General features: G+C 36.7%; 1 protein-coding gene across 1 annotated transcript in view; it reads right to left on the reverse strand.

Annotated features, from left to right (window-relative positions):
• Positions 1–25,304, reverse strand: part of IL1RAPL2 (interleukin 1 receptor accessory protein like 2) — a 427,562-nt gene that overhangs the window by 114,063 nt on the left and 288,195 nt on the right. The gene's annotated exons all lie outside the window — the stretch shown is intronic.

A 25,304-nucleotide genomic window follows, 5' to 3' on the forward strand; every position in this document is an offset into this window, starting at 1 on the left:
TGTTAGAGGAGGCCTTTCACAATTGCCAAGTAATAATGAGGCCACTCACACCATGGTGTCAATGAAGACCATGGGACAACATGGGATTTCCACCCATACACCAGTAGTAAGGAGATCCTTGGGTTTCAATGGAAGCTGAGTAGTGAACCTATACTTGTACTTTCCTCAGGCAATAAGGAGATAACCCCTGCCATTTTCCTGTTACAGCAATGTCAGAGAAAGCCAGATAAAACAAAAGTTTAAAAACATAATGTAAAAATCTCCAGATTTAAATTGAAAACTACTAGTTATAGAAAAAAACCTAGAAAAATCTCAACTAAATGAAAAAAGGCAATCATAGACATGAATACTAAGATGACAGAGATGGAAGGATTATCAAAAAATTGTTAAAACATGATAAAAAATGTTTCAACAATTATGAACACACTTGAGTAAAATAAAAATAAAAGGAAGCTTCAGCAAAGAGTAGTATCAAAAAAATTAGAATATATAAAGAACAAAAAAATTTTAGAATTGAAAAAATGCTATAACCAAAATAAAAAGCCCAGTGGCTGGCCTCAACAGCAGAATGGAGAGGGCAGAAGAATCAGTGCAATGAAAATAGAACAATAGAAATAACTAATTATGAACAAAATAGAGAAAATAGACTGGGGGAAAAAATCAGAGCCTCTGGGACCCTTGGGACTATTACAAGAGATCTAACATTCATGTCATTGGAGTTTAAGGAGGAGAAGAAAATGAGGTGGGGCTGAAAGATATTCAAATCAATGATGACAGTGAATGTCTCACATATGGAATATAACATAAACTTATATATTCTAAAAGTTGAGTGAACCTCACACAGGATAAACACACAAAAAAGAAATCCATACCAAGACACGTTATATTTAAACTTCTGAAAACTAAACACAAAGATAAAATTTAAAAACAGAGAGCAAAATGACACCTTATCTATTGGTGAATTACTCTTATGGAACATATTTCGAGAAATTTTAGCCAGTGCAATAAGGCTAGAAAAGGAAATGAAAGGCATTCAGATTGAAGAGAAAGAAATAAAACTGTCCCTATTTGCAGGTGACATGATATCAATGTCAAAAATACCAATGAATCTAAAAAACCATCCTAAAACCTATGATTTCAGCAATATTTCAAGATATAAATATTCAAGAATCAATATTTCTATAAACTATTATAAGTCCATGGATACCAATTAAAATATATATATATAATATTGTTTACAATCATTAAAATATCAGATAGTTATGTGTAAATCTAACAAAACATGTGCAAGATTAATGTACTAAAAACCACAAAACAATAAAGAGACAAATCCAAAAAGTGTCTAAATAAATGGAGAGACACACTTTGTTCATGGCTTGGAAGATTCAACATAGTAAAGATGTCAGTTCTTCACAAATTGATATAGAGGTTTGATTCACTCTTTTTGTTTTTATTATTATTGACACTATTATAGGACTTCCCCCACTCCCCACATTAACATTCCAGTAAGAAATTTTGTATGTAGAGACAAGTTTATTCTAAATTTATATGGAAAGGCAAAGAACCTAGAATAGCTAAAACAACATTGAAAAAGAAGAACAAAGTAGGAAGAATTAGTTTATGTGATTTCAAGATTGATTATATAGCTGCAATCATCAAGACTATGTGGTACTGGTGGATAGATAGACATACAGGTCAAGAGAATAGAAAATACAGAAATAGTCCTGGCCAGTGTGGCTCAGTTCATTGGAGCATCCTCCAGTACACCAGAAGGTGGTGGGTTCAATTTCCAGTCTGGAGACATGCAGGAGGCAACTGATCCATGTTTCTGTCTCACATCAGTGTTTTTCTATCTCTTTCTCAATTCCTCTCTCTAAAATCAATAAAGAAAAACTTAAAAAAAATAAAATAAAACCTGGACATAAATCCACATAATTATGCCCAACTGATTTTTTTACAAAAATATGAAAGCAAGTCAGTGGAGGAAAGATCACTTTTTAAACAAAGGATGCTAAAATAATGAGAATTTTTTAAGCAAAAGTAATTAACCTTGAAATAAGTCTCACAGCTTGTATAATAAAATTAACTCAAAATGGATCGAAGGCTTAAATGGAAAACTATAAAATTTTCTGGAAAAAAAGCATTGGGGAAAATATTTTGAATCTAGGGCTAGGCAAAGACTTCTTAGACTTGATGCCAAAGGCATAATCCATAAAAGGAAAATCAGATAAACTGGACTTCAGAAAAATTAAATGTTTTGCTCTGTGAAATAGCATTAAAAGCATACAATAGCAAGAGTGGGAGAAAATATATGCAAACCACATATCTGACAAAGAAATAGTATCAAATCAAATAAAAATAATATCTAGAATATTATCTAGTAATTGAAATAATATCTCAAAATTGTAGAGTAAGAAAACCAAATAATAAAATAAAAGAAAACAGGCAAAAGACATGAAGAGACATTTCACTGAAGAGGATGTACAGATTGCCAATAGCACATGAAGACATGTTTAACATCACTACACATTAAGGAAATACAAATTAAAACCACAATGAGATGGCAATACAAACCTATCAAAATGACTAAAAAACATAGTGACAATGCCAAATGCTGGGGAGGGCATGTTGAATTTTGACCATTCATACATTGCTGGTGGAATGTAAAATGGTACAGCCACTGTGGAACAGTTGAAAGTTTCTTTAAAAATGAAATATGTAAATGCCCTATGACACAGCAATTGTATTCCTGGGCATTTATCCCAATTAAATGAAGACTTACATTCCTACACATACACAAAAACCTGTAAATGAACATTTATATCAACTTCATTCATGATAATAAAAAGATGGTGACAATGTAGATGTCCTTCAATAGATAATAGTTAATCAAACTTTGGAACATCCATATCATGGACTACAATTCAACAATAAAAAAATAACAAAACTATTGATTAACATACAACATGGATGAAATTCCAGAGGATTATGCTGAATGAAAATAGTTAATCCTACAGCTTTTTTAGCTGCATGATTCCATTTATGTAACATTCAAAAAATGACATAATTACAGAAAGGAAGAGCAGTTCAGTGGCTTCTAAGAGTCAAAGAGGGGACGAGAATGGGAGTGAAGAGGGTGTTGGTATAACAGAGCAACATGAAGGATCTTTGTTGTGACACAATTGTTCTCTGTCATAATTGTATTAATATCAGTGTCCTGGTTGTGATATTGCACTATAATTCTGCAAGAGTTTATCACTGGGGAAAACTGGGGAAAGAATACATGGGATCTCTCTGTACTATTTCTTATACCTGCATGCGAATGTACAATTATCTCACATTAAAAAGCTTAATTAGAAAAATCACTTGGGGGAGGGGAGGGAAAGAAAACAGAAAAATGATGACAATGTGTTGCTTCACTTTTTCTTTCAAGAAATTAAATAAGGAGTTTTTAGCTTTGGAAACCAAGGTTGGTTTTTTAATAGGACAAGCCAAGCTTTTCTATACATAGCTGATATGAAATGTTCATTCCTTTCTTGCCCTTCAGGGATAATGTGTGCATGTCCAGATTGACTGAGAAAACTTGAACACTGGAACCCAGAAGAGAAATAAATGAGATATTTCCAACAGGAGAAGTCTTTTTTGGCTTCTTTGCATAAGGTTAAGGACCTCGTTTTTTTATCCTAAGGTTTTTTAATTTATACAATTCACAAAAATAAATTATTTTTAGTTGGACATTAATATTGAAAACATTTTAAAAATCATTAAGAAATACACAAACTATAAGCTACAGCTTGATATTAAAATAATGTTAGAACATTTTTAAAGCTATTTGAAATGGATCACAAAACTTTAAGTGGTTTTTATTGTTTCAGTTTTTAAGTTGAAGAAAATTAGTAAACAATTCTATATTTTGCAATCCATCTTTGCTCAAAGAAGCAACCCATTTTTGAGAAAACTACACAAGGGAGATTAAAAAATAAATTCAGTTCAATAAACATACACTCAGCTAGTGAATCAATATTTTATTTCAGTAACTTAGTAAACAATTTACAGTGGAATTAGTCTCTTCTAATCTGTCAAAAATGAAAGAATACATCTTGTTATTTGTCCCTTCATAAAAACAAATAATGTTAAATAGTATTATGGTGGAATTAATTTTTATAAAGATCAAATATTTTAGAAGTCCATTCATAAAAATATAACAGATTTAATCTTCTAGTTTGGCTTCATACTCCCAAATGATAGGAGGAAAAATAGTACATCAGAGTGCTCCATTAAGTTGGCTAAAATTTAACACATACACAATAAGGGATCATTAAATTTCCTTCTATTTAAGACTTAGCTCCTTTGGTTATAACCATTCAGGGCAAAGGTCAAAGTATGAAGATCCATTCTGCTTGATGGCTTGAACTATCTATCATCTATCAGGTACAGATAAGTATCATATGGAAAACACCCTTAGCATTTTTTGAGGGCTGTGATAGTCTAATTATTTACACTTATTAGTGACTTAATAATTATATATTTCTATGTAACAAATTATCCTAAATATCAGGGCTTAAAATTACAAACATTATTATTTCAGTTGTTGTTAGTCAAAAATTTGGGAGTTCCTTAGTTTGGTGGTTCTAGCTCTCCTAAGAGGTTGCAGTCAAGAAGTAGACTGAGGCTGTAATCATTAGAAATCTTGATTGAGGCTTTAGAATCCACTTCAGGATGGCTTACTCATATGGCTATTAGCAAGAGGTCTCAGTTCCTCAACATGGTAAGTCCCTTCAGAGGCTGCTTGAGTATCCTTACATCATGGTAGCTAACTTCCTCCAGAGTTAGTCTAAGAGAAAATGAGGAAGAAGGAAGCCATGGTGCCTTTATCATCTAGTCTCCAAGGTCACACACTGCTTCTTCTTCTTTGTTTTAATTGTTATAAGTGAGTCATTAGGATTAGCCCATACTCTAATGGAGGCAAATTAGGCTCCACTTCTTAATAGGGGGAATTTGAAAGAATTTGTGGATATTTTTTAAAAGCTCAACTATGGCCAACTTTAGTTTATTCTGGGTATCTTCCCTTGCACTCACTTGATAAAACTCACATTAGTCACACGTCAAATATGGTGTAAATTACACAGAATTCCAACCATATACCACAAAGCTCAGTGTCAGCCAAAGAATGGAAAACATGATGACTCAAAATCTGGGATTTTAACACTTCTAAGAGTTCTGCATAAGGCATGGAATCACCTCTTAAAGAGATGTTAACAGAGGCTTCCCAAATGGCATCCCCATTCATAAGCGTGGAAGTCCTATAAGTATTATTGGGAGAACTTTGATGTACATGCAGAAAAAATCCCAACTAATTGTCCAAAGGCTGCTACTGCCACCAACACTAACATCTGGAGTAATAATATCTCACCAGTATATTAGCCACACTTAAGGAACTGTGCTCAATATAATGTAAATAACCAAGAATTTGGCTGGATTTTTTCATTTTTTTTAAATTTAAAATATAATAATTCTAATTTCAGAAGTACTACATTAAGAAATAATCATTGTAAGTATTCGGACATTATATATGAACCTGGGAAAACGGTCAGAATTCAATTACTACTCCTAGTCCTTGTTCTTTCCCCAAACAAGCCCATACTTAACAGTTTCATGTGTATTGCTTCTCTGATTTTAATGACTCATCTGGGGATTTTGTTAAAATGCAGATTCTGACAGCTGTCAGTGGGGTGAGGGGGTTGTGGAGCTCGGTGAAAATGGTGAAGGGATTAAGCAAAAAACAAAAAACAAAATTCATAAACACAGACAGCAGTATGGTGATTACCAGTACTGCCAGTTTGAGAGACAGGTGAATCCATGATAGCCTTTGCAAAATCTGTCAGCTATACACTCGGTGAAAGGAGAGGGAAAAAACAAAGAGACCTTATGTTCCAAAAGTACTGTCAAGTCCGGCTGGGTATGGTTCAGCGGTTGAGCATCGACCTAGGATCCAGGAGATCCAGGTTTGATTTCCGGTCAGGGCACATGCCCAGGTTGCCGGCTCGACCCCCAGTTGGAGGTGTGCAGGAGGCAGCCGATCAATGACTCTCTCTCTTCACTGGTGTTTCTCTCTTTCCCTCTCCCTTCATCTCTCTCTGAAATCAAGAAAAATATATTTTAAAAATAAAATAAGTAAAAATAAAATGTAAAAAAAAAAGTAACTGGTTCCATGTTTCATCAGTATTTGATAAGATAACTAGGAATAAACTTAACCAAGGATATAAAAGACCTGTACTTGAAAAACTATGTGACACTGAAAAAAGAAATAGAGGAAGACTTAAACAAGTGGAAGAATATACTATGCTCATGGATTGGAAGAATTAATATCATTAAAATGTCCATACTACCCAAAGCAATTTATAAATTCAGTGCAATTCCTATTAAAATACCAACAGCATATTTCACAGACCTAGAACAAACATTTCGAAAATTTATATGGAACCAAAAAAGACGCTGAATAGCTGCAGCCATCTTGAGAAAAAAGAACAGAGTGGGAGGGATCACATTACCATATTTCAAACTGTATTACAAAGCCACTGTAATCAAAACGGCCTGGTATTGGTACAACAACAGACATATAGATCAATGGAACAGAACAGAGGCCTCAGAAATAGACTCATGCCATTATGGTCAGTTAATATTTGACAAAAGAGGGAAGAGCATCCAATGGAGTAAAGACAGTCTCTTCAATAAATGCTGTTGGTAAAATTGGATAGGTACATGCAAAAAAATGAAACTGGATCACTAACTTACTCCATACATAAGAATAAATTCAAAATGGATAAAATACTTAAATATAAGTCACAAAACTATAAAAGTCCTGGAAGAAAACATAGGCAGTAAAGTCACAGACATCTCACATAGTGGAATTTTCACTGATACATCTCCTAGGGCAAGAGAAACAGAGGAAAAAATAAACAAATGGGACTACATCAAATTAAAAAGCTTCTGCACAGCAAAAGAAATCAATCTCAAAATACAACAGGACCCCATAGCATGAGAGAACATATTTGCCAAGGATGCATCTGATAAGGGGTTAATAACCAAAGTGCGGAAAGAACTCATACAACTCAACAAGAGGAAGACCAACAGTCCAATTTAAAAATGGGCAAAGGACCTGAATAGATACTTCTCCAAAGAGGACATACAGATGGCCAAGAGACTTGAACAAATGGTGAGCATCACTAATCATCAGAGAGGTGGAAATTAAAACCACAATGAGGTATCACTTCACACCGGTAAGAATGGCTACCATTAACAAATCAAACAACTCCTGCTGGAGAGGATGTGGAGAAAGGGGAACCCTAGTACACCGCTGGTAGGAATGCAGACTGGTCCAGCCACTATGGAAAACAGTATGGAAGTTCCTCAAAAAATTAAAAATTGAACTGCCTTTTTACCCAGTGATCCCACTTCTAGTAATAATATATCCTCAGAATCCTGGAACACTAATCTCAAAGAATATATGCACCCTTATGTTCATAGCAGCACAATTTACAATAGCTAAGATCTTGAAACCGTCCAAGTGCCCATTGGTAGAGGAGTGGATAAAAAACTGTGGGACATTTACACCATGGAATACTATGAAACTGTAAAGAAGGATTTCGTACCCTTTGGGACAGTATGGATGGACCTGGAGAAAATTATGCTAAGTGAAAGAAGCCAGGAACAGAAAGACAAATATCAGATGATGTCACTTATGTGTGGAATCTAGAGAACATAATAAACTGATGAAGAAAATAGATTCAGTGACATGGAAGCATAGATCAGACTGATGAATCTCAGAGGGAAGGTGGGGATGGGTGAGGTGGGGAGAGATTTACCAAATAATTTATATGCATATATGCATAACCCATGGACACAGACAATAGTGTGGTGGAGGTCTGGGGCAGGGTGTGGGTGTGAGGTGGAAGAGGTCAATGGGGAAAAAGGACATCTGTAATATTTTGAACAATAAAAAATATAGAAAACATAGGCTGTTATATGAAGACATGCTATTAAGTTATGATGATTCTTTTTCTCCCATCTGTCTGTTCTCCACTCCAAAACAAGAATAAATAAATAATAGGGACGTGTACATACAGCTCACTTTCTTCATCTCTTTCTACCTGCTCTTCTCCATAATAATAACTTTAAAAATTAGGACAAAAATAAATTAAAAGACACAGCTTAATCTCACAATATTTTAACTCAGACAAGAACCTGATAATGGCAATGATGAAGTTAAGCTTCTGTCAGATGTGCCATGCTGATGCTAATCATCTAATTCTTTAATTAAAAAAATCATTGTTAAAATCAGAAAATAATTGTGATCTCATTGCAACACATTTTACCATTTGTTTTCATGCTTCTTCAAGACCAAGATTTATGGCTAAAATGGTAAATGGATTATCTACTTCAAAAATGTGTTCTGACATTGAAGTAACACAGATAGTTGCAAATTAGGATGACTCTACTCATAACATTTTTTGCAGCCAAACATGTCCATGAGTACATAAGACGTGTAATATTGCCTGGACAATATTATAAAGCCCAACAAGCCAAAAGTTACAAAGTAATTGGCAATGAAGAAGACAATTTTAGAATCAGAAGAGAACTGCTTATTCTGTAATTAAAGAAATTATATATGTATACAGAAAGGGGTGTATTGGAGAGAGATGGGATGGAATGAGCTATGGTGGGAGAGGTGGTATATCCCATGAGTTTGTAATTTGACAGACCAAAGATTGGTGCTTGGTACCTGGCTTCCAGCTTAGAGTCCAAGATACATGTTTGCCTTCAGTTCAGAAAAGTGATACTTGGACAATTGTTAGGAACAGAATTGCTGGCTCAATAGATCGGGGGTATGACATAATGTTACTTTCTTATGTTGGACTTTCAACAATAGGAAACAAGCAAATAAAATTCTAATGAAAAGCAGTCAGCCTTCCTATTCCTACTGAAGAAGCTTCACTCTCAGAACTACATTGGGGTTTTCCACCATTTTAATCATTACTAAAATTGCTTGAAAATTCTGCATTTCCCTGAGGTTTCTTCCTACCTTTTGCTCCAGGGATTGTCTGTCAGTGGGCTATGGAGGAAGGATAGCAAAGAAGAATTAAACTGGGCCCCTGTGATTTACTTGGTTGAGTGTTGTCCCATGCACTGAAAGGTTGCAGGTTCAATTCCCTGTCCAGGCACATGCCCAGGTTGCAGGGTTCGGTCCCCACATACAGGAGGCAACCTATCCATGCTTCTCTCTCACATCGATGTTTCTCTCTCTTCCTCTCCCTTCCTTTCTCTATAAAATCAATAAAGATATATTTTTTTTAAAAAGAATTAAATGAAAGACTGACCTGTTCCTATGTCTCATGGACTATATAAACTTATTTTATTTCAGCCCAAATCTGATGAAAAGTTGATGTGATTCTGAGAGCCACAGTGGTGTGTTCCATGAAACAAAGGGAGAAAATATCCTAAAGTGGGAAGTCAGTAAATGCTGGAAACATGGCCTTAGGTATAGTATTAAAATGGAGCTTGCTTATTTGCAGCAGAGCAAACAAAATAAGTCTTTAGTCTGTTTTCAAATAGATGTCAGTACACAAGCAATGAAGACGAACAAGAAAGGAAGGCTGGAGTCTTTTGTTTAAAAAGGAAACATTCTGACTCAAAATAGTTAAAAACACCATATTTGATGCACCTTCCAAGGCAAGCCACTTATCAACTTCTCTATGAATTAATATGGATATATTTCATATTAATATTGGATATTGACCTTTACTATAATGTGACCTTTATTCAAAATATCAAAGAAAAAACTTCTTTTCATTCCAGGGTTAAACCTTCAGTTCTCACAGGCTAAGGGAAGAGATTAAAGGAGGTAAAATTAAGGTGAAACTTGAGCCTATGAATTTTTAACCTAGAAAGGAAATAAATGCTCTAAAAGAAAAACTTGCTTTTCATTTGGGCAGGGGAGAGGGAGGCCTAATTTTTGTCTTCCCCTGGTCTCTAGAAATATTGACAAGAATTCATAATACTTAAAAAAGTTCTTCTGGACCTGGCCAGGTGGCTCAGTTGGTTGGAGCATCATCCCATACACCAAAAAGTTGTGGGTTCGACTCCTGCTCAGGGCACATACCTACATTGCTGGTTCGATCCCCAGTCAGGGCATGTATGGGAAGCAACCTATCGATGTTTGTCTGCCACATTGATTTTTTTTCTCTCTCCTCCTCCCTCCCTTTTTTCCTTTCTCTCTAAAATCAATAATCATATCCTCGGGTATTTTCCAGTGGTCCCAAAGATATTCTTTCCCCATTCAACTACTACACAGTACTACTCAGTTCAACACTGTGTCTTTTGGTTTGTTTGGCTCTTGTTTTATTTTCTGACTGTTATCATATTGTCCTCTATAAGTGTGCATTTATTCTTGTCTTCCCATCTAGATTATGAGCAAAGGCAATATTTCCCCTTTTCTTTTATCCCTCATAGATCATAGCATGGTATTTGGTATACATAGATGTGCAATAAGTATGTGCTAATGAAGTGAAAACATACCATTGGTGCCACGTGATGCAACTTCATTAGATCCTGATCACCTCTCCTTTGCTTCTTTTCTTCCTTCCCTTCCCTTCCCTTCCCTTCCCTTCCCTTCCCTTCCCTTCCCTTCCCTTCCCTTCCCTTCCCTTCCCTTCCCTTCCCTTCCCTTCCCTTCCCTTCCCTTCCCTTCCCTCCCCTCCCCTCCCCTCCCCTCCCCTCCCCTTCCCTTTCCTTCCCTTTCTTTCCTCCCTTTATTTTTCTTTCCCTTCCTTTTCTCTTTCCTTTCCTCTTAAGACACAGTTTTTTCCTTAAATGAGCTTGCAGTTTAATCGGAGAATTAAGGTTTACATGAGAAACTGTTAAGATTTAGTACCTTAATACACTGTAAAGGCAATAGGTATTATGAATTTAGAGACGGGAACATTACTGGGGTTAAAGGAGGTATCCTAGAAAAGAAGCTATTAAAAATGAGCTCTGAACAATAATATCTACTTTACTGTGTTCTTTCAAATACTTGGTAAACTAATGATTTGAAGGCTTAACACACTGTCTTAAACATAGCAAACAGTTGATGAATTGTATTCAGGATGACAAGAGAAAAGTGAAGAGAAGAAGGATTGGAGAGAAGAGGCTAGTAATTTTCAGGTAGTAAAAGCATCTGAGCAAACAGTAGGTTTTAGGATAAGCATGAAATCATGGAAAAAGTTAAGTTAAAATAGATGAATCATTCTGAAGTATCAGTGGAACAGAGAGGAGAGTCCATGTCAAGGTTGGGGAAAACTTTGAGTGTCAGGCTGACTCATTACAATGTGCTTTTCAATAGGCAGTGAGGAGCCATTGGCATTTGATGGATTTTTGTTGTAGTCTAATGGATCTTTAGGTCCTTTCATGAAGACAGGTAGACCATGACGTACATTTCCCCAACACAACCCAGTGCAAAGAAAGATTCAGGCAATCAAATGAAAAATTTTATGTAAAGTTATCTATTAAGTGGATTGACACTTTCTCTAAATCCTTCTTCTAACTCCTGACTTAAAATGGCTGAACCAAATGATCAAATGGTTACTTTGACATAGACACAGCAAACGTGGTTCCAAAGACGTATTTTCGTGAAGTTCAAGTAAAAAGATTATGAATTATGCTGAAATTATCATTGTATGGGATCCCATTCTCTCATATTGCATCACATCCTGAAATTTTAAAAATAATAATTAGCTATTAAATTGTCCTCAAACACTTAATGTCCTAAATATTTTGCAAAGCCTGCACATGCTTCCAAATGGTCTCTGCAGAATAAACACATCACTGAAAAGTGGAGAAATTAGCAAAAGGAGAAAAGCAAGAATTAGAAAAAAAGAGGAAGAGTAGTGATCCCAGTTTTAAATAATCCAAGAGGGCAGAAAAGTCACGCAATAAATTTCCATAACTGAGAATAACTGAGAAATTAAAATTTCATTAAGTAGAAACACAATGCAAAAAGCACATTGTAAAACCAGCACCTTAGGGCTCACAATGGAAAATAAAAAGTAGACTTCACAGAACTATAGAACTTAAGAAAAATCTTGAGATATCATTTTGTCCATTCCCATGATCTTCAAGCAGAACCTAACCTCAATAATTCTATACAAGAGAGAATCTATCCTGTTTGAAACCAAAAAGCAGCCCAGAGGTAATTTCATAAACTACACAGTAATATATTCTGATATTTTACAGTCTTCACTGCCAGTAAATTCTTTCTTAAACTTGCTCATGCTATAGTGTCATTTCCTGTGGCTCCACCCTCACTGCAGATGGGGAGCATCTGGTCCTAATGATTGCCCTTCAGGTCCTGAAAGATCATTACTAAGTCACCTCTTAGCCAGCTTTTCTATGGGCTGAACAATCTTAATTCCCTTTGGTTTTCTCTTCTTCAGCTTATTTTCCTGTTGTTTCTCATCACTGCTCTGGGATAGCTTTACAATAAAACAAACAATCTTGCTGTTTTTCATGCCAAATAATCACACAATTAAAGCCCTAACTTTAAAAAGAGCATATATCAGCCTAGGCTCTTAAGGCCAAAAATATTTTTTAAATTAGCCTCTTTTCCTTTTTGTGATAACAAATGGCAGTGGAAAATCTTACTTAACCTAAAAAACAGTATTTCTCTAAGGAGTTGAACTGTGCAGAAGAATTATTTCTGCTGTGGACAGAGATCAACCTTTTTTTTTCTGTCTTCATGGGTAAATTGTGTAGTTACATAAATGAAAAAATTACTCAGAGTGCCACTGCTATAGGAAGTTTTACCAACTTACATAGCTTCAGGCAAGGGTTATGTTCCTAAATTCTGAACCCATCACCTTTCCTAGTTCTCAATAACCCAAATAGAGCTAATGATAGAGGAAAAACTCCAGGCATTCAAATCATAAAGTAACACTTTCCCAAAACCTAAGGGACAGATTTTGTCAGAAGGTTGAGAAAGGCATAACCAATTGCAGAAATATTTGAGCCATAATCTATAGTAAGCCAACTCTGTACTGCAATTCAAACAAAATCTTTATGTATTGTTTATAAGGCAATATAATTTACCTGCATGATTATACATTATGCCATTTGTCTGCTCACTTAGATGCTGGGCCCATGGAGTATTGCAAGAATGTAGAAGTAAGTCCCATACTAAACTGGTTAATATTATAACTTGACTCCCATATGAGTTTCTTACCTTCATTCTGTTACATGGGCACAGGAAACCTCCTGAATCTGTAATATAGACCAGTTTCTGTGCAGATGTGCTGCTGTTTAGATAAGAGGTTAGCAAGGAATTCCATTTAGGGTAAAATGCTATCTTTCTCTAAGGGTAGTACAGTATCATTATTTCTATAAAGAGAAGATTTAGGGGAAATGTAACATTTTTAAAATAAATCACAGGCATTTTCCCCATTCCCCATCAGTGTGATTTAGTAGAAACTTAAAGAATAGGGGTCCCAATAACACTGGTCACAAAAACAAGCAAAGAAACAACAAAACCACAAAAGGAACTTGGGCATTACCCACTAATAGAATAATAGCAAGAACTCAAGCACACTTTGAGAGCATCATTGCCCTCTATCACCATGAATGAGGGGCTCCTCCAAATGTCTGTAGGCCAGTGGCTCTCAACTAGGTGCAATTCCTCAACCTGGGATATTTGGCAATGTCTGGAGTAATTTAATTTTTTGATTGCCTCAGATGGGTAAGGTAGGGTTATGGGCATCCAGTGGATTGAGGCCAGGGATGTTGCTAAACGTTTACAGAACACAAGATGGACCCCCGCAACAAAGAAGTATCCAGCCTAAAATATCATGAGTGCTGAGGTTAAGAATCCTGGCTTAGCCTAAAGAGTGGTCCCTGACTGACTCAGCTCTCTAGGGGGAGGACAGCTCTTGTTGCAGTCTGGACTCTATGTCCCAGTCTTCTTTACTCATTATGGTGCTTCTCTACTATGTGCTGAACTTTAGGCACTGCTACATTTATTTTCCTTACATCCTGAAGGATGGGAAGACCTTTGAAGACTCAAGATTCCTTTCTTCACCTCCTTAGGAAGACAGTGCCAACTTTTACTCCTAAGGGGTACTTCCTGATGCCTGTTCTCCAATATCTACTTGTGTGGAAAATTCCAGAGGGAGCATATGCCCTTTCTCTTATGATATGATCAGAATGTGCCTTCTTGAGTTCACAGAGGACAAACCTGCTCTTCCCCACTTCTTGAACACTTCCATTTCTACCCCCACGCAGATTTTTCTACACTCTCAAGTTTGGCCCTATCTCATTGCAGCTTCTCACTACACTTGTATGCACTCAACTCAAGTATTTGTTGGGAAGTTACCTACATAGTGCTTTAAGCCTGACTATTATGTTTTCAAGTTTGTAATGACTATAATTTACTGAATAAAATACTGGAAGCAATATGAGTCATTCTGGTTAATTGAACACTTTGGTTAACTGAGAGTCATTAGAGATATCATGCCAGAATCACTGTTTTATCAAGGAGTTGGAAAGAAACCAAATGCACTAAACACTAAAACTATAGTGAGCATCATTTAATCCTTACTAGACAATTTAAATTGCTCAGCTCATTAGGATCTTTTATGGCCTTAGGGTCATTATTAGAATCCATTCTCTTTTTATCTCATTTTGCTTTACTGATGCTAGGGAGAGGAACCAGGTCAAATAAGGAATTCTGGGAAAGAGAACTGGGCCCTGACTAAATATTATTAGCTGATTGAGGCAAGGGTTATAGAGGCTACCCCACTGTGGAAATCTGTTTCCTAAATATTGACAATTTTGTTTATCCAGAAACATAAAAAGCAAGGAAAGCAGAACTAAAAATTATGTGCTACCCTCAGCTGCATATTGGATCTCTCAGTTATATTTCCTATGATCATTTACCAGTAGTGAGAAAATGGTACTTTTGCAATTTAAAGGCTTCAACCCTAATAAATAACCTACTGAGTCTCTTCACCCACCGCTGTCACTAGATATATTGTATTCTGCTTTGGCTTCAGCCTAGGGCTCTAAGACCACAGTGGCATTTGGGGGTTGACTTCACAGGAATTGTCCACACACAAACTTGATGACTAGGTTGCCTATGCCTTTTTCCAAAGGAAAGATCACAGTTTTGTTTTTTTGCTTTGGAAAACAGAATACACTAAAATAGTTCTGTGCCAAGTATATTAAACACCTAAGATCTTCTCCCTCAGTGTAGCAAATACTATAATGCCATAAAGATGCAGCCCTGAGGAAATCAGAATTTTCCCTCCTTCCTATTTTTTCTTCTTGCAGAGTACTTCACTGCTCTATAGATTTTGTGTACTATCACAGACCCAGTGAAGTCATTGATTATTAATTATTAATCTGATTATTAATTTGCATGTTAGAAGTTAAATTTCACTTTCTTACTGTTCATTCCTTTCGGTCAATTTTTTTGTCTTCTCCCAGCCTAAAATAACCTGGACAAAGCAAGATAGACAAGTTCCCAGCATTTTAAGCCATAGACAGAGTTTTCGGGAGCCCATACCCCAATATTAAACATTTTCTACTTCTCATCATTTCTACTAGAAAATAACAAAAAATATAATTTTGAGCACCAGAAAAATCCCTGATTTCTCTCTGCAAATTCTCTATATTTTTTCCTAATGAGAAAGTACTGCCGTTCATTTACGAAGATGCTGCATAAAATCTGCCATTAGTAGGAGAGTTATTTTCTCAGTAATACAAATAAGTGTTATCTAGTGATTACCATGTTATAGGAATTTTGTGTATGTTATCATTCTTCCCAATGACATTGCAAAGTAGTATTATGAGCTCCATTTTATAGATATGGTAACAGGGTCAGAGAACTTAACTGAAAAGTTTGTTCTTTTTCTTCCATTATGCCATGGCTATCTGAAGCATTGGGCTGCTCATCAGGTCTTTCTTGTGACCAAGCCATTCGTCAAGTGAGTTGACAAAGTTGTGGGATATGTTGGTTCAGATTCTCTGATATGCAGATGCCATGACAGGAATGGACATGCAAGAGCTTTATTAGGTTTAGGGGGAAACCAAGAGAAGTACAAAGGGGGCAGGGATAAAAAGAAGTTCACAAGAGCCAACAGACTGTGATGCAGTTCTGACCCTTGTGGAGAGAGTAGGAAGGAGGGTTAGTTAATAAATTTTAAATTGCAGAGCAATTCTAAGAAAGTTTAGCCAAAGGCAATGGGAAACCTTGAGCTAAAGTAATCCTTCAGAGGAATCCTGCATCTCCCAGGAGCAGGCCTGCCCTAGTGTCCTTGCCAAGCACAGGTATTGGTTATGGGCAGCCTGTGAAAAGTGTGGCTCCTAAGGCAGTGGCACATTCAGAGCACAGCAGCTGAAGCTATCTATCAATTATAGATCCCCACAGTAGGAGAAGTGAGAGACAGATTTTCATTACTGCCATGGGGATACAGGCTGGGCTAGATTCAGGGGTCTACTCGAGGCCTTTGATCTAACTAGAAAAGCCCATTTACCCATATTTTACTAACCAAACTCTTTTGAGGGTAGGGGTTTTGTCTTACTCGTTTTTATATCTTTCAAAGCACCTGATTAGGCATAAAATAGGTACTCGGGGATTAATATGGACTGAACATGACTTGAACAGCAACAGTCTGACCTCTTGAAAAGTAACAAAAACTATTTGATGACAGTTTGCAAATACGGGATGATAATTTCTTTTAATGCCTTCTAAAATGACTAGCTGTACAAAAGCAAAGCTGATAAATACTGATAATTATAATTACGATCATTAATAATCAGGTCTATAATTATAGTCCTTTGCCCTTCCTAATCTAACCCCTTTTGACAGAATGAAAGCCTCAGGATTTGAACTATTGGACAAAGTCTCACAAAATCACTGATAAATCAATGCACACAAACCCAGACAGATGCACACATATGCACACATTCAACTCTCCACACACTGCTGTCATCTAATTTTAACTTCATATAATATGGTCATGCCTTCACTCTGGAGCGTAAAGCAACTCTGAATACACAGAATACATGCCTTCACCCCCAGGATCACCATTAAAGCAAGAGAGAGAGCTTAGGAAAGCTCCTGGGTACCCAGGATGGAATCATGTCCATGCCATGGACGGGATAGGGGAAGAAAACAGGAGTGAGAGTAGTAAGGCTTCTGAGAGATTTGAAGTAAGGAAGGGCAAGAGAGAGGAAAAAAAAGAGCAGAAAGGAAAATGAAAGCTGAACTTATGCTGGAGAGAGTAGCATATCTACAATAAAGATCTTGGGGTTGACAGGGCCTGCTTGAATATATTATTGTACCACAAGACAACATTGTCAGTATAAGCCAGATGGGTCATCATCCGAAAGTGTTACCACTGGGTGGGATCAAATCACCAGCACAAATGGCACCCTCTTGAGCAGTTTCAACCAAGATGCCAAGGGCTGGCTGGGCATGAAAGGTGGCAGATGGACAGCACTGTAAAGGAGTTTGCCCAGCTGCTGATACTGTGTAAAACTTCTTCCAGCTGTGAAACTTTTTCCGGGCCAGAGTAGGTAAAATTCTGGGACCATCAACTTGAGTCCAATTTTCTTACAAAGAAGCAAAGAGCCAGGAGCATGACCCAGGGAGAGCGTGCATTTGAACTGTTTTCTATTATCCTGTGGTGGTGTTTCTGTCCCTGTCCCTGGTGCTTTACGTGAACCCAGTCCATCTCTGTAACATACTAAAAGGAACACACAGAAGCCCAAGTGTAGTCAACAACACTCTGCATCAAATCTTTATCCTCTTACTCTCCTACTTGCCCATTCAACCAGATTTCCTAACTCTCACGCCCTAATGGTTCTATACTCTCACTGATAACTCTTGCCTTAGGCCTTCCTTGCTTTGAAAATCTATTTAGACTTATTTGTCTGGTTTATTTACCTCAGCTCTCTGGATACAATTTTCGACTTTCAACTTCGTACACACCATCAGCATCACAAACAGCTGCAGCTGTGGGCAGGAGACAGTCCTACCACCCACCTCAGTCACGGAGATCCCACACTAGTTATGCCAGCTTGTTTGGAATCCTTGCCAGGGTAGGAGATGGAAAACCTAGCATAGATAACTATGTATCCATTGAAAAAGCAGTTTTAAAAATCAAAGGGTGTATTTAGTTGCATGCTCAGGGTTCAAAGGCCCAAAGGAGAATTATCGGGGACAGAGCCTAGTCAGTCAAAATGATTAATTCTAAGGTGTGAAAGGGGATTTCATTTCATGCAGAATAGGTGATGGCATGCCCACAGAAGCAGTTGTGATACAGTGGAAATAAAACTAGCCTAGGTATCAGGAGACATGGTTTCTAGCCAAAATCAGCTCTGAATAGTACTGTAAGATTGGATCAGCCCTGTCCCCTCTCTGAGCTTTGTTTTTCTTATCTAATAAAGACAGTAACTAATTAAATGGCCTTCTGCAAGTCAATTAACATGATACACCATGTAAACACAATGAAGGAAAAAATCATATAGAAAAAGCATTTGACAAAGTCCAGCAACCATTTATGATAAAAAAAAAAAAAAAATCTCAGCAAAGAGGTAAAAGAAGGCACATACCTCAAAATAACAAAGGCCATATATGATAAACCCACAGCTAGCAGCATATTCAATGGGGAAAAACAAACAACATTTTCCTTAAGATCAGGAATAAGACAGGGGTGTTCACTCTCACAACTCTTACTAAACACAGTACTGGAAATCATAGCCACAGCAATCAAACAAGATGAAGAAATAAAAGGGAAAAGGAAGAAGTGAAACTGTCATTTTTTTCTAATACTGTGTTTAGAGAACCTTAAAGAGTCCACCAAAAAACTGCTAAGCTGATAAATAAATTCAGTAAAGTAACAGGATACAAAATAAATATTCAGAAACTGGTTCCATTTTTATACATCAATAACAAACTATCAGAAAATGAAACTAAGAAAACAATCCCACTTACAAGTACATCAAGAAAGTATTTATGAATTAATTTAACCAATAAGATAAAAGACCTTTACTCAAAAAAATTTAAGACACTGAAGAAAGAAATTGAAAAAGATACAAATAAATGGAAGGATATAATGTGTTCATTAATAGGAAGAATCATTGTGAAGATATCCATACTCCCCAAAGCAATCTATAGATTTAATGCAATTCCAATGAAAACAAGAATGGCCCGATAAAGCTGTCACATCCTCCATAATGCAATCAGAGTAATCTAAGATATATTTCTAATCATGTCACATGTTCGCACATCACCACTGGCTTTCAGTTGGTTATAGAATAAATTCCAAACTCCATTGTATAGCTTATAAGGCATGGTTTGGCATCTGTCTACCTCTGAAGTCTTGTGACTCATTACTTTCCTACATGTATCCTGTACTCTAACTTACATGAAATTACTTACCTTTTTGTATGCTTGCGATGCTAATCCCTGTCCATGTGCCTTTGAATATGCAGACCCATTTTGAGCTAGATAATTTCTCAACCTTTAGGACTTATCTCAGGCATCACTTCCTCAAGGAAGCCTCTATCTTTGCCTCCTCTGCTTGTCTCCCCAATAAGTGAAGTACACTCATGTTGTGTTCTCACAGAATCTTATGCTTAGCTCTGTTACAGTCTTTGTCATCATATCGAGATTTCTATTTATTTTTCTGGTCCGTACTAGACTGAGCTTCTCAAAGGCTGTATCTTATTCATCTCTGTATCCCCCTACTTAGCAGAGTGCCTGGCATAGAGAAAATGTTTGCTGAATGAATGAATGAATGAATGAATGAATGAATAATGGGTCTCAAGGATTTATTTTAAAACAAATTGTTGGATCTCATATCCTAACCAGTGAAAAAGCTTTCAAGTGCAAATTAAGGGTTTTGTGGGTAGACATATCAACTCAAGAAAATCTGTTTCCTAATGGCCTCACATCCTTATAGGCTGAGTAAATTGCAGAACCTGACATGCTAGTCTAGAGTGCTGCAATCTTAAGTATTTAAGCCCCAAGTCTAGCTAATCTGTGCTTAATTTTCACGAGTTCACCACCTATTTTCAATACTGTATTTACTCAGCCATCAATTTCATTTATAAAGAACTACCCAATCAGGACTCCCACAGCAGTTACACTGGCATCGTTGCACCTGTCAATCAGTTCCAGCCATTAACAGATTACTTGGGAAGCATAAGAGTCTGGGTTTAAGGCGCGGGGGGGGGGGGGGGGGAACGACACAAATGGTCAAACCTGTTTTGTTGTCTTAATATTTTTACTAAAAAGGCTTGGTGTACTGTAACGACCAATCCTTACATTATTTGTTTTGAACTTTTGAAATGGTTTGTGGCCTTTAGGCAAATAGTTTGTTAGTCCACCCCACTGTTTTTGGTGACATCTGTACACAACAAATGTAAACACTATCAGCAGTTTAATCTCCAAACAAAAAAAATCTGGTGTACATGATCCACTTGTAACTGAGACTCAATGGGTGTAGATTTTTTATAATTCTTTTTTTTTTTAATCCTCACCCAAGGATATTTTTTTCCCATTGATTTTCAGAGAGAGTGGAAGGGAGAGGGAGAGAGAAACATTGATCTGAGAGAGACACATTGATTGGTTGCTTCCCGCAGGAGCCCAGACCAGGGCTAGGGATTGAGCCTGCAACGGAGAATAGAACCAGGGACACTTCAGTCCACAGACCAACACTCTAACTACTGAGCCAAACCAGTTAGGGAAAGATGTGGATATTTTGAGCCTGTTCCAGCATTATTTGTAGTTACAGTACAAGAGAAAATAGGTTGCAATAGCAAGAGGATTTCTGTCCTGGCTGATATGCAGGGTGGGGGCTTCCTGGGTGAGGTGTCTTGCAGTAAGTCCATGACTAGTCCCTGCTGGTGCTAAGAATTCCTGAACACTTAGACCACTAAGTTTTCTGTGAATTCTTGGCCTTAATTCAAATCTCCAACAAAAATATGAATGAATTTAGATATGAGTTAGATCAACAGTAACAACTACTAAAAGCTCTTCCCATATATTTGAAAAAACCATAACCAATGCATATAGTATTCAGCCAGATGTAAAACATGATAGATATGGATAGATAGACATGGTTGTGGCTTTTCACAGATTCTCTCTCTCTCTTTTTTTTTTTAGTTTCAGTTTTAGCAGATATAAATGATGGTAAAGGGCAGCATCCAAGTTTGACTTGACTGGCTGTAATGAGAAACCAATGACTCCACAGAGAACTATGAAAAATAGTATGCCATACGGTACATGTCACTTCTGTCAATAGGCTTCATGTCTTGGATTTTTAAACTCATGGCTTTTTTGTGTATGAGTTTATGGGGTTCTTTTTTTTTTTTTTTTCTTTTTCTTTTTCCTTTTTCTCTGTCTTTCTTTTTTCTTGTTTTGGGCAGAGGGAAAGGTTCAAAGAATAGATGACAATGAGACTGTGGGTAGAAAAACTGGAGTTGGGACTGGATGGTTATTCTACAATAAAGATGAGTGATAATCATTACTGGTGTGAAGGTAAAGTAAACTGTAAATTTAAAAATCTCATTTGGGGAGAAAAATTAATTAAATCTAGTTTTCTACAAGTGTTCACCTTATTTTTAAGCTCTCCTTTTCTTTAAGGTATTATCTTATCTTTAATTCTAAGTGCAGAGCTCCTCTACTTTCAGATATATGTCTTCCGTTACTCACCCTTTTAGAATATCTATGTTTATCTTTTTTATTTAAAAAATTGTTTATTTTATTTTTAATATATCTTTATTTTGAAAGTATTACAGATGTCCCCCCCCCTTTTTCCCCCATTGACCCCCTTCCACACCGCGGTCCCCTGCCCCAGGCCTTTACTGTATGCATATAAGTTCTTTGGTTAATCTCTTCCCACCCTCCTCCCTTCCATCTGAGATTTGTCAGTCTGTTCCATGCTTCCATGTCTCTGGATCTATTTTGTTTGTCAGTTTATTTTGTTCATCAGATTCTACATATAAGTGAGATCATGTGATACTTGCCTTTCTCTGTCTGCCTTATTTAGCTTAGCATAATATTCTCCAGGTCCCCCCATGTTGTCTCAGAGGGTAAGATATTCTTCTTTGTTAGAGCTGCATAGTATTCCATTGGGTAAATGTCCCACAGCTTTTTATCCACTCATCTACTGCTGGGCATTTGGGCTGTTTCCAGATCTTAGCTACTGTAAATAGTGCTGTGTCTTCTTAATGTTGACTTTCTGAGTGCTGCACAAATATTCACATCTTCCTTGTGCTGGATTTCACAAGAGCAAGGATTTAACTTGACTATGTATGGAAAAATGCCCAATGGTGAGTTATGGTAGATTATTTCCCATGCAATTCAGTAAGTCCATAATGACTCTTATTTGAGGATTAAAAAGATTATAATCATGATATAAGATCAATTTAAGACAAGTGTTTGAAAATTATAAATTGATATAACATGGGGATATCCAGAATAATTTTAAATTTGAAAGAATTGCTTACTTTTCTCCTGAACACAGATCTGACAAAATCCTTACTGGATACTAGTATATAATACTAAACTGGATACAACTTAATACTAACTGGGAAAACTTACAAGAAAAGCAAAAATAAATCTCCCCAACAGAACATGTTTCTACTTAGATTCCCTCTATGGCTAGATTGTTCTATGAGCTAATTCAGGTTTAGAAATGAAACACTAATTTTATCATTAATGTAATTTTCTTCTCTATTACTTGTCCACGAGGCATCATTTCTGAATGATTTGTGGATAAAGAGTAAGAGGAAAAAATAAGCCAGGTCAACATAAAAGCCTGAGCCAGATCAGGGAATTCCCATTGTGTGAATAAAAAAGCTCTGTTCTTTTCAGAAGAAAGTCTGCTTGGCACCATGCATGGTTCTCTGCCGACAGTGTATAAAATCCCTCCTACCAAAACTGAAATATTTCATTCTTTAATAAGATTTAACTCAATTGCAATTCAATTTCCTCCAACAGTTTTAATTATTTAGAATTATATTGTGTTATTTTTCCTTTTCCCCTGAAAAGCCATATTTGAAGCCGTGGTACATTTCAAATGCATTTGTATTGATTATAGTTATGCTTCTTCTGTAACATTAAAGGGGCTTCTAAAGCAGAAAATCTTCCCAGGTACAAGAGAAAATTGTCAGTGTTGCAGCGCTAATGAATCTGTAGGTCACCTGAGGACCACAAAACAGAATCCTAGAATGTTCTGGGTGAAAATCTCCTTTGTACCCCTTCAGACTGGCAAAACATCCAGGATATATGGTTGTTTCTTTTCCTCTTCAAACTGTCTTTAGTAAGCATGCTTTTTTTAATTAAAAGATCCTTTGCTCAAATACCAAGAATAAAAACATCAAATAAACAATTAAAACAAAAACAGAAACCCTTCAAAAATCTTCAGGTGTACGAAGATCATAATGATGTCTTCCACTCCTGCTAAGTCCAGTATTTTATTTACCTAATGTTCTTCCTTATGTCTAACAACAGTCTCCTGCTTCAATTTATTGTTATCCCCTCTTGTTAAGAAAAGGAAAATAAGAGGCAAATTTAAAAGGCAAACTATTCAAGCTGAGTCTTTTCTATAGTATTTATGAGTCTTCAAATGAATAGATACAGGGGGCAATGCCACATAATTTAATACTAAGAATAGGCAATTGCCATTCAGTTTGTTCAAGAGGCTGGGCATGATGCCAAGAGAGAGGGATGCAATGACATGTGCCTGATCAGACTGAGGGAGTCATTTCAGAATTTCCTCTTTATAAAATTTAAATTTAGTTTTCAATTTCCTAGAGTGACCATTCCAGATGGGCCAAGTAGTTCAGATAAAACAGAAACTGACCTACAATCACTCTCTAGTTTCAAGGGAAGGAGAAATAGAGCTTGGTAGAGGCTATTTTTCATTTCCAAATGTCTGCACTGTGATGAGATATATCCACTTCCCTTTTCATGTGGGAAAGGTGCAAGAATAAAGACTGAAACAAGACCAGTGGTATACGTGTGGAGAGAAAGCTTTCTTCCCAATAGGGAGAAAGATCTAATAACAAGGTAACAATTTCTCCCTTCCTTCTTCCACCCTTCCCCACTTTCCCTTTCTGCTTTCTCATCCCAACCCTGGAAAATGGAAAACTACTCATTTAGATTGTAATTTGGAGCTTACAGAGCTCACCTTCTCCTACTCAATAGCCCAGAGGTTAGATTTAGAGCCATTTTGTATACCATTCCCCTTAAAGTTTCAGCTCAGTGACCTTGATGTCAGACTTTGAGGATGAAGCCAGAGTGGTGAGTTGCAGCTGTTGCCTGTAATATGATCCCCTAGGGGAATGCCTGGCCCTTTCTGCAGGTCCCTATAAAACAACAGTGCAAGGTCAAAACTCATCTCAAATATCACCTCCTTTGGGAAGCCTCCCTGCATGCTGCTCCCTGACTCCTTACCCAGTGTTCCAGTGATTCATGGTTTCTGCCTCTATCACAGCATTCATCATGCTACACTATACTGTGCTGACTACTCTGCCTCCTCCACTAGGCTGTGAGACTTTGGGGATGTAAACTCTGTCTTTTTATCTCTGTAACTCTGATGCCTAGCATAGAGTCTGGCACATACAGACTTTCATTAAATGTTTTCTGTGTGAATGCCAGGTTCACTCTAACATATTTTGTTTCTGAGGGTCTGTTGGGGGGTGGGGAGGTAAAAATTTCTTCTTTCCAACATTTATACAAAAATTCAACTATCACAGAGTTAACATATTATGTTATTATATAATACTTTGGCATCTCTAATTTATTCGTTACTTTCAATTCCTAAGTGCTTTAGTATTTCACATTTTAATTATATTTATATGAATAAAGGTTCATATAATATATGCCAATAATAATCAATAAGTACTTTAGCTTAGCCAAGTAAGGTGTTAACTGAATCATAGAGAAGTCATATTTTGATAGGATCAGATAAAGTTAAGAAAATGGGTTACTTAATAAAATTCTCCCTTTGTTCTGAATTAAACCTTTCCCATTGTCCTCTTAATCTTACCCTTCCTTTCTCTTCCACATTCCTGTTCCATAAATTATGCCCTCTCTTTCTCTCTCCACTGGCTTCCCCCGTCATTAAAGAAACTTCCCTTGACTCTTCTATCCCCTCAAGATACCCTCCTCCACTGTTTATCTTCCATTGCCAACCCTTCTAAACTTGAAACAGAATAAGTTGATACCTATACCCTCCACTTTTACCACCCACTTGTTCCGC

The sequence above is a fragment of the Miniopterus schreibersii genome, assembly GCF_964146895.1.
Source record: "Miniopterus schreibersii genome assembly, chromosome: X".
In the NCBI taxonomy this organism is placed as follows: Eukaryota; Metazoa; Chordata; class Mammalia; order Chiroptera; family Miniopteridae; genus Miniopterus; species Miniopterus schreibersii.